Source organism: Echinops telfairi, unplaced genomic scaffold (assembly GCF_000313985.2).
Source record: "Echinops telfairi isolate 266 unplaced genomic scaffold, ASM31398v2 ScPeMD7_7424;HRSCAF=8462, whole genome shotgun sequence".
Lineage (NCBI taxonomy): Eukaryota > Metazoa > Chordata > Mammalia > Afrosoricida > Tenrecidae > Echinops > Echinops telfairi.
In genome coordinates, this window is record NW_022111324.1 from 69,849,114 (window position 1) to 69,863,783 (window position 14,670).

Below are 14,670 nucleotides of genomic sequence, written 5' to 3' on the forward strand. Positions count from 1 at the left end.
AAAGCAGCCGTTTTTCAACCTGTCGGTTGCGACCCCCCCGGACTTGGCGCCCCATCCACCCCAAGCCCCGATCCTCCTCATACACTCGCACAAAGCTTGCCATAGCTACCCTGACTTGGAGTGAACAGTTGGAAAAGGAAGAGATAAATGAGAGCAAAGTTCCTAAAAGTGACCAGCATTGTTTCCTCTCTGCAAAGGGAAGCTCCGAGTGCTGACCGGAGCCTGCCATCAGGGTTTCACATGGCCTTTTCACAGCGGGGCAAAATAGTCCTAAGAAAAGAAATAAAGAGGTCTTACCCCCACCTCCCTTTCTCTTAATATTGTTTTCGGTAGCACAATGCATTTAAAGAAGGCATAGTTTTCTCAGAGTAATATGGACTCGGGACATGATTTAGATGGAAAATTTAAGTAAGATTAATGCAATTTATTATCCGACAGGATATCCCTACAAGCCACTCTATTTGGCTGAATTTTAGATTTCCAATCTAATATTTCAGATGAGATTTCCAGATGGGTGTCTTATTCCTCGATGCGTTTAGTCCGGGGTGATATAGAGTTTGTAAAACAAGAGAGGTTAAACTAGTTTTAACACTTGATTAATCATTGAAATTACTTTGTTACTGTTTGAGTCCACTGACTTTTGTTTATTAAGTAACTCCCTAAAACTCATAGCCAACACAAACTAGAGGCACATTTCCAGCTTTGCTAATCTATTTGATGACTTCTTCAAAGGAGTTTTCTGTTGTTGCTTTTTTTTTTTCAGTAGTAAATTTATGGTGACACTGAAATGTTGCTCAGTGCTAGCCTAGCTGAGAACGTGAAGTGTGGGTCTGTGAGACATAAGGAAATATACACATGCCAAACTCCTATTCCAATTTCCTGGAACATTACCAGGAAGATAAATCTTTAAAACAAATTGGATGGATAATTAATTATCAGGGCTTTTGCTACTTCCATCAAGATATGGACAGTTAGAATAGAAATTGTCTGGTGTGACAAACCACACATGTATGCTACCATTTTATAAACCACTGGCAAGTTTATTAAGGGAGGTGAACTCCATTGCACCCAGGGAAGTTAATTTGAAGGGAGAGATGAGCTATGGGGAAAGTGCCCTGGAGATTTAAACAGCCTCCTCACAAGATTCAGCTCTGCATGGAACGAAGGAGGCAGAGGCTGATTAAGAAAGTGGACACAGCCCCAAACCCAAACTTCTTTTGGGGATATGAAAATTTCCTGAAGTCTGGGTTTTGTAAATTGATTACTATCTCCTTTCAAAGACCTATCAGTAGCAAACTAGTGAATTGCAGACATAAATATGAATTCCAGAGTCTCCAACTAACCCAACTCATAAATGAATTCCTAAATGCTGGCTGAGCCAGAAGACCTAGCATTGGAAAACCACTTGGCAGTAATCATTAGTTTCAAAATGAGATGAACTGCCCTATTTAGCCCTCATTCAAAACTTTACAGAAATGCCAGATTTCCATAAACACAGGCTTCCTTGAATTTCCAGGGCTTTGATTAACTGGTAGATGAGGGTGTCTCACAAATACCGTTTGTATGCAGTATTCAGGTTGAATGAGATTGGGTATTGGAAACTAAAAAACATATTCATTCTATTTTCTGTTAACTCTTCCCTTGAATTTAAAAAAACACACACTTTTTTACTGTGATTTGGGTGAAATTTTATAGTGCAAATCAGTTTCTCTTCAACAAATCATCCACGTTTTGTTTTATATCATTGATTACAATCCCCACAAGGTAATGGCAGTTCATCTCACTTCCTCCCTGTGACTCTGTTTAAGTTGTCTTTCTTTCCGATCCCTTTCTGCCATCTGAACTTTGTCTCTGGGCATTGGCTGCCCTTTTGATCTCAAGTGATTGCTAGTTCTAAGGCAGTGGTTCTCAACCTTTCTAATGTCACGTCCCTTTAATACAGTTCCTCATGTTGTGGTGACCCCAACCATAAAATTATTTTTGTTGCTACATCTTAACTGTAATTTTGCTACGGTTATGACTCGACTGTAAACATCTGATATGCAGATGTATTTTCACTGTTACAAATTGAACATAATTATAGTGATTAATCACAAAACAATATATATTGCGCAATATTTATTTCTAATTACAAATAAATGAAAACTCGTCTTGAAGCATGGTGTACTATGGGTAACAGTCTTAATATAATAACAATAAACTACATTGCTACATTTTGCGACAGTATGTGTAAAAAGCCAATGTCAGGGGGAAGGTTGAGATAGCGTCTTTATCACCAGATCAGAAACTCTTAGGGTAGTCTGCAAGAATACAATGAAGATTATCTTCCACAACAAGTCTACTTCTATATTTAGACTTGATAACCAACAAGCTGGTCAACCCTGTTTCACAAAGATAGGTAGTTGGAAATGGAAGAAGAAGGCGCAACACAGTCTCAGGCAGAACAGGATTTGACTGCAAGCACTTGATCCAGAATTCTGTAACTGGCATGGTAGAGAAATCAGTTCTCGCTGCATCGCTGTAAATAAGTTCAATGAACTCCTCTTGTGCTGTCTCAGGAACATCTTCAACTTTGACTGTGAATGGCTTCTGGGAAGTACAAATGGGTGTCAGGTAGATTTGGAAAGTACAATGAAATTTCGTCTGTAAGCATGTGCAAATGTTCGTAACCCTTTTGTCTTGTTCAATGTCATGTTTCTCAAAGAAAGCAGATAAGGTATGCAGCATGTAAATTTTATTTTCATCCCATTTTATTTTTTTTACCAAAGCTGAAGTTTCATTTAGAATGATCAGATCTTCTCAGACAAATCGAGGCATGTTGCATTTGGTCCTTGCAGTGATCAATTTAACTCATTCAAGATGGCAAAGATGGCAACCAAGTAAGCTACTTTCTGCAGTTCACTTTTATTGCTGAAAAGTGCTTCAAACTGTGGTCTTGCTTTCTGATTAAAAAACGTTTTGAGTTCATCACAAAGCTCAAAAACACGTTTTAACACTTTTCCTCTTGACAACCATCTCACTACAGTGTGAAATAGCAGAGCATGATTTGGTGCATTCAACTCATTGCACAGTTGTGAAAACAGTCAACTGTTTAAAGTGCCCGCCTTTACAAAATTGACAGAACTTATGCTGCTTTTCATTTACTTCTTGTAACTTGTTACAAATGTCTTTGTTGCTAATATTTGCCGATGAATCATACAGTGAGTTCCGATGACTTTCGGTGACTCATCCAGTATGAAATGTTGAACTCCAGATCAATTTCCTAGCATAGCTGGAGCACCATCTGTGCAAACACCACAAACCTTTCCCCCAAAGATCCTATGCTCTTTCAAAAATGAACCAACTGTGTCAAATGTGCAGTATTTGTCATTTCAAGAAGTTTGCAGAAAAGAAACTCATCTTTGAAGTCACCATCATTAATATACCTCATGTAAACCAGTAACTGTGAACAGTTTGCAATGTCTGTAGATTCACCAAGCTGGATGCTAAATATTGGAAGTGGAACAGATTTAATTTCCTGGATTATGTGATCAAAAATATCAGTAGACATGTTATCTATTCTTCTGTGGACAGTGTCATTAGATAAGGAAATTGCACTCAATTTCGTAACAAATTCACCTCAAATCATAACTTGAACAATGTCTTTGGCTTCTGGCAACTATAAATCCTCAGCAACGGTGTCGGGTTTCATAGCTCTGGTGATTCTGAGTGCCACCAAGTATGAAGCTTCAATGGCTGCTACGTTTTGTTTGTGGTACTTGCCACCAGTGTCAAGTCTGGCTTTTTTGAATCCATCAGCTTTGCTTCTGAAATAGTTGGTATTCTTGCCGGCAAAGCTGGGATGCTTGCTATCAAAATGGCGTTTTAGTCTGTTCGGCTTCATAGAATTTGTTCGGTTGATAGAACTTCACAACAAATAGCACATTGCCGTTTCTCAATTACTGCTGCCATTATTGAGGGAAAACCATACTGTAAAAAATCCTTACTATATTTTCTTTTCTTAACTTTCTTCTCTACATGATCCATTGTCATGGGATGGTTTTCTAATGAAAATGATATATAAGAATAGCTTTAATAATACAAAAGATGACACATGGCATAGTTCAGTCAATAGAGTTCATTAAAGTTTCCTACGATTTACCATTGCATTTTTTTATATACCTGTTTCTATCACAAGGGGGCAATATTCACATCCACCACAGCTAAATATAAAAAGACCGACGAGCATTCAGATGAAGTCCCATGGTCCAGATATTTTTTTGTAGTAGTTCATTTTACAGTACATGATTTTACATTTTTTTGCAGTAGTTGATGATTTTACAGTAATTATAATTCATGAAATGTCATTTTACCTTTAATACTGCTGCTTTCAACACAGGAGCTGCTTTTAACAGAATAGCTGGTTTCAGCACAACAGCAGCTTTCTACACAGTAGCTGCTCTCTGCATAGTAGCTGCTCTCTACACATGTGTGACTGGTTCGCATAAGTACATTATGGCGCCTACCCTGTCATATGCACCTGTATTTGTACGGGATGTATTTGGTGGGGTTAGCACGATGATGTCATCATGCCAGGTACTCGTATGTCTGCATATCTGTGTGTGGGAGGACCCATCTGGAAACGATAGAGGAGCGGTGTCTCGGTTCCTAAGATCATTGGAAATATGTGTTTTCTGATGGTCTTAGGTGACCCCTGTGAAAGGGTTGTTTGACTCACAAAGGGGTCACGACCCACAGGTTGAGAACCACTGTTCTAAGGAATACTCTAATTTTCAGTTGCAGGGTGTTATTCCATTGTCATGCATGTGATTTTTTCCCCTTCCTTTACCTGTTGACTTCAATTTTATAGCATTGGTATCTTAGAATGTCTTTTACAGCATTTTGATGTTTTTAAGTGTATTGAGATGGCCTTTGTGGCCTAACATATGGTCTATTCTGGATAATATTTCATGTGTGCCGGAAAAGAATGTATATTGTGCTGTTTTGAGGTTCTGTGTATGTCTGTTCCTCTGCCTTTCTATTTATCTGGAAATGTTTCAGTCTCACCATCATGTTTGAGGGATAGCTTTGTTGGATATGTACTTTTTGGTTGGCTATTTCTTTCTTTCAAGGTTTTATATATATGCTCAGTTTATGTCCATGAGGTCAAGTTGGTTGATTTTGTGTGTTTTAATCATCTTTGTCTTTGTTTAATTTTTTATCTCATTTGGCTGTCCATCAAGTTTAGTACAAGAACGATTAAAGATTCCCATTATTGTGAAGTTGTCTCATTCTTTTTTCCACTCTGTTAAAGTGTGGTTTATGTGTTTTGAGGCTCATCATTCGTTAGGAGCTCTGGTGGTTATGCATTGGACTGTGATCTTCAAGGTCAGCAGCTTGAGAGCACTGATGTGTAGGAGAAAGACAAGGTTTTCTATTCCTGTAAAGAGTTACCGTCTTGGAAACCCACAGGAGCAGCTCTATCCTGTCCTATAGGGTCACTATGAGTCGGCATTGGTTTAATAGCAGTGAATTTGGTTTGAGTTTTCATTGTTTGGGTAGATTTGTATTATAGTTATGTCCTCCTATTCAATTGCCTCTTTAATCATTATATAATATTCTTTCTTATCTTTTATGCTGATTTTTGCATTAAAGTCTATTTTATTGTAAATTAATATCACCACTTCTGCTGGTTTTTATTTATTTGATTGACGTATCTTTACCCATTCTGGATTTTTACCTTATTTTTGTCTTTTTGCCTAGGGTCGATTTTTTAAAACAATATATTGATAGATTTTTAAAAATTCGGTCTACTTTTAGCCTATTGACTAGTACATTAATCTATCTATATTCAGTGTAATTATCACGAGGTATGAATCTATTGCTGCAATTTTGACATGGCTTTTTCCTTTTATTGTGATGTTGATGATTTCTTTGTTCCATGTATTTTTCTGTGCTGAGTTCATTTTATTTATGGATTTTTAATAATTTCCTCCATTGCTGTTTTAGTGCCTGCTAGATCTTGTGAAGGAAGAAGGACACCGTCTATGCCATGGTGTTTTCAATCACCTTACATATGTTTGAAAACTGGAAAATAAATAAAGAAGATAAGAGAATAATTGATATGTTTGAATTATGTTTTTTTAGGCGAATACTGAATATACCATGGCATGCAAGAAGAATAAATAGATCTCTCTGGAAAGGAGTAAAGCCATAATGTTCCTTAGAAGCATGTATGGTGAGTCTTTGTCTCACATACATTAGACATGTTATTATGAAAAAGGACAGGATGTGTGGTAGAGGATCAGCAAATTAGACGAAGACCCTCAAATAGATGGATTGACACAGTACTTTCAATAATGGGCTCAATCTTTACAGTAATTGTGAAGATAGAACAAAACTTGACTGTGTTTGCTTTTGTTGTCCATTGTACAGAAAATCAGAACTAACTTGATAGCACCTGATAATTACACCAATAATATACTCATATATTTGTTTTTGTCCCTTTTGATTTGATTAGAAGTTATATTAATTTTTGAAGTTATCTTGTAATTAGTTTTGTTACCAAATTTAAAACAACTCATTTTATCTCGATGTTGTTGCTACTTCATTTTACTTTGGCAGGTCTATAAATACATCATTTATTCCTCTCTTTTGGATTTGTAGTGTCCATGTTTTCAAATTGACATCTCTGGGTTCTTATTTTTAGTCCTATATGTTTATTTCATTTTTGATACTTCTATATATGGGTTGGTTTCTGGGTGATGTTATCATATGTGTCATTCTCAGGTTCTTATTTGTCACTGTTGCTTCTATAGCTGAAGATTCTCCTTTAGTTTTAGCTTAGTTTCCCACTCCCATGCCCCATAAATTTCATCTGGTTTATATAAATTCCCTTAGTTTTTATCTGGAAATACTGTAGTTTCACCATCATAATTAGGGACAGTTTTGCTGGGTATATAACACTTGGTTGGTACTTTTTCATCCAAAGTTTAATATATGTCATCCCATCACCTTCTTGCCTGCATGGTTTCTGCTGAGAAATCAGAGGTTATTCTTATTGGTTCTCCTTTGCACTTGAGCTTTTACAATGCACATCTTCTGAATTTTCGTGATATTGGGGGAGTTGTTTCCAAGAAATATTGGAAATTTTCTCTGTGTTTTCTTTTGTCTCTTCTGGAATTCAATCACATCTTAGTGATTCTTCTTAATAGTGTCCCACATAGTTTCAGACTTTCTTTTTTGGGGGTTTCCTGCTCTTAGTCTTTTATTGCTCCTCTAATAGACTAGTATTGAAGCATCTGTCTTCAGTGTTACTAATTCTGACCTCCAGTGATTCAGTTTTATATCTTTGCCATGCCAATGTATTATATCTCTTTCTGTAATTTTAGTATTGATCTACATTTGTATTTGTTTTTTGTTAGAGTTTAATTTTCTATTGGTCTTGTCAACTTGTTTTGCAGTGTGCACTGTTTTTCTATTCTTCTTCTTCTTTGTCTGTTATTTCCTTAATTTTGCCAGCATTTTACTGGTGGTCCAGTCAGGTAAGAGTTGAACTGCTAACTTCAAGGTCAGTGTTTTAAATCACCTCTGTTCTGTGGGAGAAAGATGAAGATATCTGCTCCTGAAAAGACTGACAGCTTCTGAAACCCTGTATAGGGTTGTTGTGAGTAAGAATCTACTTGATGGTTGTGTGTTTCATTTTCCTGGATGTCTCTTTCAATCTGTTGAAGGGACAGAAAAAATATTTTAATGAATTCTTCATGAACTAGTGCCAATATCATTTTGTGTTCGTCTGGGTACTTTAGAGAAACAAATCCACAGAAACTCATATGTATAAGAGAGGGTTTTATATAAAGGGTAAGTGTACATCAAGAAAACACCTGAACCCAGTGCTGCCCAAGCCCACAAGTCCAACATTAATCCATAGGTCCAACACCAATCCACAAAGGCCCCCTCCATCTCACAAAACACATGCAATGATGCCAACTGCAGGAGGAAAGGTGAATCAGTGAATGTGTAAACATCTCAGCGCTGGCAGGGTTCTCCACATGGCTGCTCCAGCACCCAGGGCTGCATTGGGGTAGGTCCATGCAACTTCTCCTTAGGGGTGTCTTGCAGGAAGTGAGCCTTGCCAGCAGAAGCAGGGAACTGACTGAGGCAGCTGCACCCTGGTCCAACCATCACAAAGTAAGAGACCCAAGAACTAGAAAGGTGAGGCTCACCGAGCCATTTATCTTTCTGCCCTTCAATTAACCCCACATGTGTTTATTGGCCAGGCTGGCACCATTAACGTTAGCTATCTCACGTTTCTTCTTCAAAAAGTCTTCTGGCTCAGCATTTTGACCACTTGTTTGAGTCACACTCTCTTACTTCTTTTTGTGAACTCAGATTTTGTGTGAGCCGAAGTTGTCTATTGTCTCTGAGACATTGTGATATTTTTGTGGTTGTATATAATTGATGATTGTATGTTAGTATATTTGGCCCAGACTTTTTGCTTTAATTTGTTTTCATAATCCAAGCAAGCAGTGTAATGTGATACTTTGTTCACTTGTTTCACAACTCTTAGGAGCTCACCATCTGTTTTGATGAGTGTAGTATTGTATGAAATCATGTGTGCAGTTCTTTGTTTTCTATCCATTTAGAGCAGTTGAGGATAGGACGGCTGGTGTTTCCCACCACCCATTGTGAATCAAGTGGTAAAGAAGTGAGTGTTAGCACCCACCCACTGAGTGGGGTGGCAGGGGAGCATGTGCAAGTGGGTAGTGTGGATGAAGTTATTGCTTCTCATCAGATGAGACACACAAAATAAAACAGAAATTAACCAATGGAAAAATAGTTATACAAACAGTAATGGCACAAGGAATTGAAAAAGATAGCAAAAGAAGGGGAGGGGAAAAAGAAAGTATAAAGAAGAAAAGAAAAACAAAGGGAAAAAAAAACCCAGAAAACGTTGAGAAGGTAGGTAATGGTGTGCTCAATCTGGGGCAGTGTTCTCTACTGATCAAGGATAAGGTATGGGTGTGGTGGCCAATTTGTAGGAGCACATGCTTCCAAACTAGGCGTGGTGTGCATGAGGTGGGCAGTCTGCAAAAGCATGCCTCCAACCTCAATAACAGGGTAGGTGTAGTGTGAAGAGGTGTCATTGACTGTTGTGTGGTGGTAGGGATAGTCCACACTCTGATCACTGGGAAGGTGTGGGGACTAAGGGGGCTTGATAGTTGACTTTTGTGTCAGGATACTCAGTGATTTGGCAATTGAAGCCTAGTAATCCCCCACCATGATGCTACCTAATATAATATAATCAACTGCATGATGGGATCTGCCATACGCAGACAAGCAGTCGTAAGAAGATTAGGTCAGAGTAAATGTCATAGTCCTGAGACAATTGACAAGAGGTTTCCTGGTATGTATCACCTATTTTCTATATAAGTAGATGCTGTGGAAAAGTTTGTTTGCTTGGTGTAGATTCTATATCTGATTCATTGACCTCTAGTTTTTTTGACTTGAGCCAACATCTTGCCTAAATTGTCTGCCTAAACTGAGAGTCTTTAACGGCATGCCATCTGACCACATGACCTTTGAAGTCATCAGCTTTTCATATTCCTTTCCTTTTCATATTCCTGCCTATCCTGGCTTCATCAGGCCTCATGGCTGAGTGAGTCAGGAGAAGTCTCCAGCATTTGACCCACAGTCTTGGTACCTGCCTGTACTTGGACTTAACCACTTCTATAATGTGTGAGCCATTTTCTTGATCCAAGTTTTTTTCTATATATGAATGTTTAAGCCTCACTTGTTTAGATTCTCAACAATGAAGAGAACCCAGCCTAACTGAGGGGCAGGTCACCACTTTATCATTGCCAGATACCAGTGTGGGCTCTAGTTCAATCATGGGCAAGTAGAGCTGGGATCAGGTTCATACCTAACAATCTTCCAGAAAACTTTTCAGTATGAGGTGTTTGGAGAATTAAGAATTAGCTATGGTTTAAAAATGTGGTTATAGATTATATTCTTGTCACTTATATCATCTGTTAAGCTTTTAAATGGCTAATTGACAGACCACTGCCTTGCAGTGTGGTTTTAATGCCCCAAAGGAATAAAAGAATTGGAAAAAAAATACACCATCTCTGCCGAGAAAGTCTGTCTCTGCTGAAAAAGTCATAAAGTTGTGGTTTCTACTAAGTGAAATGATTGCTTGAAAAGAGATGTTTCATTTTTTAAATGTGTTTTTGTTTTCCCTTACTGCCTTTGTCTCCTTTGATACTGGCACATCAAGCAGAGTAACTAAAATTGGTGTAACATGAGTCCACAAAGTTACATGTTTTAGTTGTTGCCATTTTTTTCTGGCTTTCATTTTCAAGTCTGTGAAATCAAAATAAATCTAAAGGGTAAACAGCCAGTTTACAACATTTTGAAAGGTTGGTTCCATCATTCTGCCTTTCTAATGGAGTGAGTTTGGAGCCAAGGATTGACATGGGTTAATAATGAGGTTGATACTTTTATTAAATAAAATAAAATTTTATTAAAATAAAAATTTAAAAATTATTAAAAGAAAATTTTAATTTTTAGTCCCCTACCCAGAAATGAAATTAATTATATCTGGTTTAAAATTGGAGTATGGTAGGGGAAAAGCAAAAACAAAATGACACAGTTAACACTTTTGGCTTCAGGTTTTGTTAGTAGAAACCTATATGGTTGCCTAAGTAAGTTGTATCTTACAAATAGGTCTGTAAAATTAAGCTTCCAGTACTAGAAAGGAGTGAAAGAAAGGTCATTCCTAGACAGAGAAATATTTTTTTCCCCTAGACCACAGGGTAGTATGGACATTCCTAAAATCATAAAAATGTGATGGATCCAGCCCAGAAAGGAAGGCATTCACATTTTCAAAAAACTGAAAATATATTTAAAAGAAACAATCTCTTCGCAAGCAATCTATTTACTTAATGGAAGTCAGACTTTTATGGGCTTTTCTTAAAGTGGTTTCGGTAGCATTTTTTGTTGTTGCTCATCAGAACAGTCTCCAGTCTTTCATTCTGGACTTAATATGATCATGATGTCAAGTTAATCATCATTCATCACCCAGAAGTTAGACTGAAAGGTCTCTTCCCCTATATAAGCTCAACAAGTCTTAATTTTAACACAGGCACTTTTAGGTAAGTATTGAACTGCTAACGACTAGGCTCAAAGTTCAAACCCTCTAGCTTCTATGTGAGACAGAGAGGAGGCTATCTGCTGTCATGAAGATTTACAGCTTCAGAAATCCTAGATAGGGCTGCTGAATCAGCATTGAATTGATGGCAGTCTAGGTTTTAAATTGTTTTGTTTAGGTGCTATTTTAATTCTTTAAAGAGATATAGGAAAGACTTCTATTCAAGTGCGTTTGACTTCTTGGCAAATTTTTATCAACTGTCTTTTATAGATGGATACATTTGTTGACCTTTCTGCTGGATTATGGTTCCTAGGTTGGATGCAGCTTTCAAGTTATCCCAACCCTGAAGAAATCTCTTGGGTGACTTCAGCAATGAAGTGGAATCCATTGCCTCTGATCGTGCTCTCAGGAAACAGGACACCAGACTGCTGTCGGGGACCTTAGATCTAAATCCCATTTAGAGTGGGGCTATTTTTCATTTTTTTAATTCTTGTGGCAAAGCAACCCAACATAATTGTCCTTTGGGACCCTGCTGTGGTTTTCCTATTTAAAAGTAAACAGTTCTTGACTTTGGTCTTTTATAAGGTTACAGAAAAATGCATCTTTTATATTTAGAGTGGTGAGCCAGTTGGGAGGATTTATAGTCTACAACACCAACTTTGTCCCATACCTGATTGGGTACCATTTGGGTACCAGATACTAATTTAATATGTTCTAGAGTCCTCTGGCAGAGTGAGTTACATATTGGGTTGCTAACTGCAAAATCAGCAGTATGAACCCACCAATTACTCCACAGGAGAAGACGAGTCTTTGTTTCTGTAAAGATTTATCGTCTTGGAAATTCAGAGGGTCAGTTCTATTCTAGCTTATAGGATTCTTTTGAGTCAGAATCAACTCAATGGCTGTGTTTAGAGAAGCGTATTTGGCCTTATCTGGTTCCTTATTAGCTCATATCTAGCATAGCATTCTATTTTCTTTTCTTTGGGACAACAGCTTGATGGAGCCGAGTGACTGGGAGAGAAGCTTGCATTATCCAACTGTGTTCAGGAGGAATTTGTTAAAGTTAGCTTTTCATCAGTAAGGCTTATTTGTGTTTGTAATTAACTCAGGAGATCTTGGGGGAATAACAGGACAGGTCACTCTGCCATATAGAAAAAAATGGATGATAAACTATTTCATTCTTGGTTACATTTCATAGGCTGATCAGTTTAAGTAATTTTCCTCTCAGTTACTCTCACAATATGAACCTATTCTGATACCTAGTTTTCTTCAAATTATTTAATACCAAGTGGCTTGCTCATTATCAATTAATTCTTCCCCAATTTTCTTGGTAACCAGGGGCTCTGAGGCAGAGATAGAAAACTTTTGGGCAGTCTTTGGTCCCCACCAATCCGTGTCACAGTTTGCTCCTAAACACATGCTGTTGGTTAATTCTTTACCCTAAAATGACTCTGCATAGTCCTTCTATCTTCTTTTGATGCATCAGTCAATATTTTGGCCATAGACTCTTTTGATATTGTATTTAGAGGTTTGGCTTCTTCCTTCTTTAGAGGGAAGTTCTGTGTTGTGTTACAGCATCCTCATGAGACAGGATCAACCTGACAGCAATATGTTTGCTTGTTTTTGTAATCACTATCCTCTGTCTGTTGCTCTCACACTCTTCTTTTTCCTTCTCCCCCTCCTCCTCTTTCTGCTCATCATCACAGGTATGATTTCCTGCTCTTATAATTAGCCTAGTGATCAATGAAAGTAAAAATAATTTAACTTTTTTAGGAATTTTCTCATTCTCTACTTTCTCGTTCTTCCCGGCTGCCCCTGCCCGCCCCCCCCCCCCATCCTTTTTATGAGTTCAGTTCCATAAGATTAATTTCAAGGACTCAAATCTGGGGGGAAAAAGCTTTCAGAAATAAGTCCCTATGAAGCCCCACACAATTGTGTGAGGGGCTTGGCTTCAGTGGCACATGTTGGATGTGTAGCTGATGGGCAAGAACTATTGGATCTGTCTACGGTATGATAACTCTGGGGTTAATCTTTGGAACCACATGCACATACAGTGAAAAGATCCTGAGAAATCCCATTTCTAATTTGACATAATAAGATGACCCAGAACTGAGAGTTTTATGTAAGGGCAGAAAAAACTATGGACATACTGCATGAAAAAATAGTGAGAATAATGAAAATCTGGCAGATCCATTCAATGATAAATCTACATTTTCATTAAGTGACTTATTTTGAATATGGGAACAGGACAGATCATAAGAAAAGGAGAGAGGATTTTATATGGATGCATTTTCTGTGACTTTCCTATGTAATGCAGGATGCCTTTTGGCTTCTGGCACTTGGAGAGTCTTGCTGTATATGTTGCCTGCTAGCTACTTAAGATGGATAATCTACCACTATCATGGTTCTTGAGTTAGGAAATGCTTTCCTTTCATGCATGATGATTCCCCCCGACTGTGGTAGTTAGATTTTGTATCTACTTACACTTCAGGAAGAGTGGAGTCCAACTTGGGTTCGACTAAGTCACCGCCTGATGATGCTTCCTGGGAAGTATGGTCTTTCTATAAGAGAGAAACTGGGAACTGCCCTTTACCTTCCTGATTGGTAGGACTCTGTCTCCAGGGGTAGCCTCATGAGAGCTGTTGGCACCGTGTCATGTGTACACTGACCTTGTAGCCACTGGTGAGTCAAGATGCAGGATGATCACAGGTGATCTTGACTCGCCTTTTGGTGTCATCATATTTTCAGTATCATTAGTTCTTGCTCATATGCTACCTCTTGAAATGGTTGCATATTGACTAATTCTGAAAGGTACTTTGATTCTGTGTGTTCTTTCCATCTTCTTTTGATATTCATTCATAATTTCTCCACAGAATCTTTCAATTATTGATTGGTGTTTACAGTAGTTTCTTATCATTTTGAGTTGTGCTCCATCAGCAAATGAAGGTACAGAAGGCTTTCTTCCCTCTGTGTCATTATGGTCATGGCACGCCTTCGAGAAGGCAGCTCTTCCTCAGTCATATTTTGAATGCCTTCACACCTGACTGGCTCATCTTCTAGCACTGTCTCTGACCATGTTCTGTTTCTATTCATTATGCTTTCAGTAACTGATAATGTTTCAACGCTGTCCACGGGGTGTCTGTGGGTAATTCCTCTGAAGTGGACAGCATATGCCTTCTTTGTAGTCTATTCTCAGTCTGGAAACCCTATTGAAACCTGCTTACTTTGGGTGGCCCTGCTGGTATTTGAAATTGCCAGTGACATTACCTTCAGCATCAAAGCAAAAACAAGCCACCACAGTGTGACACACTGACACAAAAATGGTGGTCTATCTATCTAGCATCTATCAATCTATCTATCTGTCATCTATCAATTTATCATCTATCTATCTATCTATCTATCATCTATCATCATCTATCTATCTATCTATCATCTATTTATCTATCTATCTATCTATCATCAATCTATCATCTATCTATCTATCAATCTATCATCTATCTATCTATCTATCTATCTATCTATCTATCTATCTATCTATCATC